This window comes from Protopterus annectens, chromosome 3.part0 (assembly GCF_019279795.1).
Source record: "Protopterus annectens isolate FY-2018-M chromosome 3.part0, PAN1.0, whole genome shotgun sequence".
NCBI lineage: Eukaryota > Metazoa > Chordata > Ceratodontiformes > Protopteridae > Protopterus > Protopterus annectens.
In genome coordinates, this window is record NC_056731.1 from 733,013,733 (window position 1) to 733,019,436 (window position 5,704).

Genomic DNA, 5,704 nt, shown 5'->3' on the forward strand with positions numbered 1-5,704 from the left:
GCATATACTTCTCAGAAGTACAGGCAAGCAAGGAAGGGCTGTGGCTGACTAAGTTTGTGGACGACTGCAAACTGGGTGCTATAATAGAGTCTCCGGCTGACATGGAGATCCTCCAGAAGGGCCTAAATGAGACTGATGCATGGTGTCAAAGCCATGGACTCAAGCTAAATGCAAAAAAATGCGTAGTAATCCCTTTTGGAAAAAACAGAGTAACCGCAAACTACAACATAGGAGGTAATCCCCTGAACTCTGAAGAAGAAATAAGGGATCTAGGGACCCAAGTAGATAGTCAGCTTTCCTTTGATAACCATGTTGCCAAAGTGGTTAGAAGATCCTTCTATGTGACCCATCTGATCACAAAAGGGTTTGCATCATGATCTAAGGATGTAATGGTGCCCCTCTACTCTTCCCTCATCAGACCCATTATTGAGTACAATGCACCAATTGGAATGCACCTGGCTATTCATCTACAGCAGCTGGAGAGACCACAAAGGTACCCAACCAAGAGGATTACTGGCCTCAAACAGTTGCCCTATGCAGCATGATTGAAAAAGCTAAGACTGTTCTCTGTTGCATACCGCTTTCTCAGAGGCAATCTCTGTCTAACATACAGAGCCATGTCCAACCCAGAATTGTTGAACATGCTCCATCTTAGCAAAACCAAATCTACTCGAGCTGCACGCTCTAGGGATATAAACCTCAACACAACAATGAATAGAACATGCTAGAGGGATAGATTCCCTTCGCAGAGACTTCCCTTACTATGGAACAGGGTCCCGATCTACATAAGACAGAGCCCCTCACTATCACTCTTCAAGAGGAACCTTGATGAGTGGATGGGTAACAGAAAGTTCACACCGGGGATCACACCAACAGCACTACTAGATAGGGGCCAAGTGTACTAGCTGCTAGTACAAGGGTCTAGGGAACTACTAAAGGGGCGGTGAATACCACACAACGTGGCTGGGCTAATATATGCCTTCGGGCAGATAGCCCAGTACCAACCTATGAACCTATTAACAACATCAGTAACAAAAATAAACACAATGCCTTATATAGACATATTCTGACATGTTGCAAGGCTAGTTTTTGTTTCTTTGTCATTGAGACAGTTCCCAAGGATGTTATGGGGGACCTTGGGAATCAAAGTTAGCCTACAGAGAGGCTTATTGGCAAATTTTCCTGGAGGCAAATAAACCTCCAGGTTTAAATGACAGCATTTCCCTTACACCTCTTTTAAAACTTAGGTCAGCCAAATTGTAGTAAACAGTTTATTTACTAATATATGTCTTTTTTATAAAAATACATATTTATGTGTATTTGATGTATGTCCTTTTTACAAATGTTTTGTTTTACAAATTCCTTTAATATGATTAGGATTTTTTACTTCATGTATTTTAAAAGTACGTCCATGACTTTTTACATTTTAATCTTTTGAAATTTACCAATTTGTAGTCAATTACTTTATTGAATAATTGGAAAGTTTTTCTTGACTGACATGTATATAAAGTGGATGATGACAGGACATATTGTATCTGATGAAGTCTGATGTGATCGGACGAAAACGCTGTTTTTTACATGAGTTTTCTGCATTAATATTTATTTGAACTCAACTGTTTTTATAAGTACAACTGGCTGGTATTCCTTCCACAGCCCATTTGGTGGTTACAGGCTGGTATCAATAACATATCATGCAGTACAGTCTGGCTACTATAGGGAATGTACAATGTGGAAGCAATAAACATTCCTAAGATACATATACACAGACACATATATGCAGATACATATATATCTAGATATATATATATATATATATATATATATATATATAGATAGATATATATATATATATATATATATATATATATATATATATATATATCAACATATATGTAACTACACATACACAGAGATATGTATAGGAAGATACATATTTAGAGGGTGCACACCATACGGAACAGCCAGTATGACTACAGTTGCCACCTTTCTAACTGGACACTGTATGAGTCACCCATACAAAAGACAATTGTTGCCTGCAACATAAACCCACAGAGAGGACAAAGGATATAACACCACACACCAGGTTTGCATACATGAGAAAGCTTTATTTGTGTACTATTACAGTTGTATAATCCATGTCATATAGCTGTTTAGACTCTGAAATATATATAAACAGACTAATGCAACTGTCAAACAGATAAAGTAATACAGTATTCCGGAAAAAATTATATATGTTGCTGTCCAGGCCAAGGCCTTCAAGCAGTACAACAGTAAAGACAGACTGGGCCACAAGATAACAATCAGTCAACAGTAAGTAATGCAGATGTATAGTCCAGCAGCCTCTATCTACACTCTGTACACAATTCCTAGGGGGTAAAGACCTCAGTTGACACAATGGGATGTATCTGTTACATAACAAGGCATAACTGAAACCATTACAATCACACTGACAAACAGAACAGTCTGTATGGCAGGAAGCAGTAGGCCTGCATTTACCCAAGGTGAATTGTATGGTAATGTACATCCAGATACCTTAAGGCAGCTTACCCCTGATACCCCTCACATGTTGTAACAGCCTAGGTTAGTTATGGTGCATCCCCCCATAGACTGACATACAGGGCCATATACTGTTCACTGTTACATACACTAGCCTCTGGACTGCATAAGGGCACACATGTATTGTGCAGATGAAGCCCACACATATATGGACCCAACCCACAATATGTGTGGTGGCCACAACAGCAGTGGAATGATGGTAGGAATGGCAGCATGACATACCCACAGGCCACTACATAACAATCCCTGACAGCATGTCATATGGACAAAGCCTGGTATGTAGGTGGAGGACAGAGGCTGGAACACGGGCCCATATGTGAAATTGTGTTGTCATACACTAAGCAAGTTGCTGGTTTTACAGGATAGTCTGCAACATACCCTTAGTCAGGAATATGAAGTCAGAAACACAAATGGATGTAGCCATTTACTGATAGCACTCAACACACACACAGCCAGTGATATATCTGACACAAGACCTGTGTGTTGGACAGGCAAAACATAACATGCACACCTCTGGCCATTAAATGGATAGGCACACAGTTGAGAGCTATGCAGACAGACTGCAGTCCATGTTAAACTAGTATATACACACAAACCCTGTAACACTGGTGCTATACAATGCATACAACAACAGCACTCACATTGTAGTTCTGGAACATCATACAAATATGTAGCTGGCCTGAGTGTGCAAGTTCTCTTGTAAGCGGTATTGCTACCTGCTGTCTGTAACACTGCTGCCCACACACCGGAAGGATGTCCACCATACAGGAAAGGTAAAGGGACCATGCCCACATGATGTAGGGATTTATAGTAGTGGGTTGCCATGACAGTGGTGATTGGAAGTACTACACAGCATGCTGCATGCAGGTAGCAAGTGGGGGATACTGATTTGTGCAGAGGCCATCACCTGATCATGTGCATCACCCACAAAAGCCATGCTGCAATCTATTCCAAGCAGCTCAATCCATTTACTGGAGAAAGAGAGAGAGAGAGAGATGGAGAGACAGAGAAAGAGAAAACAGAAAACAGATCCGGAACCACAACCACACCAAAAAAGAAAACAAAGGAAGCAGGCTAAGGCCATAACTAAAGAGAGAAAAACAAAAAAAAGCCCTCCTACAAGGACACTATCCACAACAGACCTCATCCCCTCAACAGGTATGTGAAGTATATATGCATGTAATTGACTGTAGTACTTGGTCCATAATACTAAGGTAGATGATGTGGAATGATATATATGTGCCATCAGGTGTTGCTGTTGTAATGATATTCAGCTGAACAACTGCTATGGACATTAGAGTCTGTCCCTGTGGGTAGTGGGCGATACCCATCAACTGTGTAGAGCAGCACCGACTGACAAGATGTAAGCCAATATAGTGTGTGTTCTGTAATGGAAGGGATGTATATTACTGTGGCCAATAGCTGGTGGTGAAGTAATGCCATAATGATGGACACGTAGGCTCTAGAGACCACCACTTGCAGGACACTCAGTTTAACATGTATTGTAGCATGCTGAAATGCCATACATGTGTAATAGGCTTACCTGCAATCTTACCCTATATATACCCCCCTAATGTTAGGCTGTGTTCATATGTGGCACCTGTCTGTGTTGTAGCAAGGCAGAACAGTGCAGCTGTGCAGGAAGGTGAGTTAGAGATTGTGGACCTGATGTCTGAATGTACCCCCTATGAAGGTATGTATATGTGTACATACATGTATATGTAGATATATATATATATATATATATATATATATATATATACATACACACACACACATATATATATGAAAAAATATTTAGATCTCTCTTACTGCTGCTTCTTACTGCTTGCTCTTGCTGTGGGATTTGCTGGCTGGATTCTGCTAAAATTCAAAGTCTAGTTATATTTGCATTCACAGTCTGTCGCATACAGAAACTTGCAGAATATACACTGATGAGAGAATATACTTTGCAGCATCAACTTTACAGAGCAGTAACCAATAACTTTTTATAATAAACCAAACTGGACAAACGTTGCAGCTTAAAAGTACTGTTCCAACTTTACTTCTCATATAGTACAGATGATGTGAGAGATATAACATTTACCTCAGGACAAATGAGTCCCTACCATACCCCTAACATAACTAGATTTAATATAGACTTTTTATACATATTTTAGTTAAACACACACCCTCTTGGTTTTGGAAAGATACTGCCTTGATGACGCAAATGCTAACACATCTGTTCTTGTCCAAATGCTGATAAGTAAACTGTCTTCAAGAAAATGCCTTGTGGATTCTGTAAATGCTGATAAGTAAACTGTCTTCAAGAAAACGCCTTGTGGATCAGAAAAGCACATTTTTAAACTTTCTTAGTAAAGCATGTCCTGTTGTCCAGTGAAAGCAGATTACATTCTTGTCACGTCTGTAAGAAGTCAGCTTTCTTGATGTGTGTGTAATACACTCATAAGCAAGTTCCTTATTTTTTTAAGCCACAGTCATTTAGTATGGTTGTTGATCACATATTACTAAACTCTGTTTCTGCATTTAAGCAAGCTTTTTCTTTCAGCATATTTTCAACAGAATTAATTTCAGCCTTATATTCATAATATCTAACAATTCCCTCTGTTTTTAAACATACTCAAAACATTTTATACTGATATGTATTTTTTTATCACATTATATAGTCTTTTGATACAACAAATCAAAATGCAATTTTACATAGTTAATACAGTGATATTAAGTATCACTACCAAAACTGAATGTATTTAACAACTTTTTCTTTTACAGACCATTCTGAGAAAATATTTTATCAGTTATGAGCTGTGTCTGCTTTAGTTTAACTTGATTAATTTATTCCTTTGCAATTACAGAATTTAATTTATGACTTAGAACTGTTTCATTAACTCTTTGCAACTTGTTGAATTAACTATAAGAGACAAGAACCATGTGCTACTGCAAGCATTTATACACTACTGAAAATATACAGTTTCAATGTCATTTTAACCATAACATTGTGTTCATGTCTTTGAACTGCCCATTAACATCTTGGTAAAGTACTGAACTGGGCTTAGATAATAAATATTTGAAAGCAATTATTTTACTGGAGTAAAACCAGTGATATTACAACTTGACAAATTACTTTTAAACTTATTACAATGTATTCTGT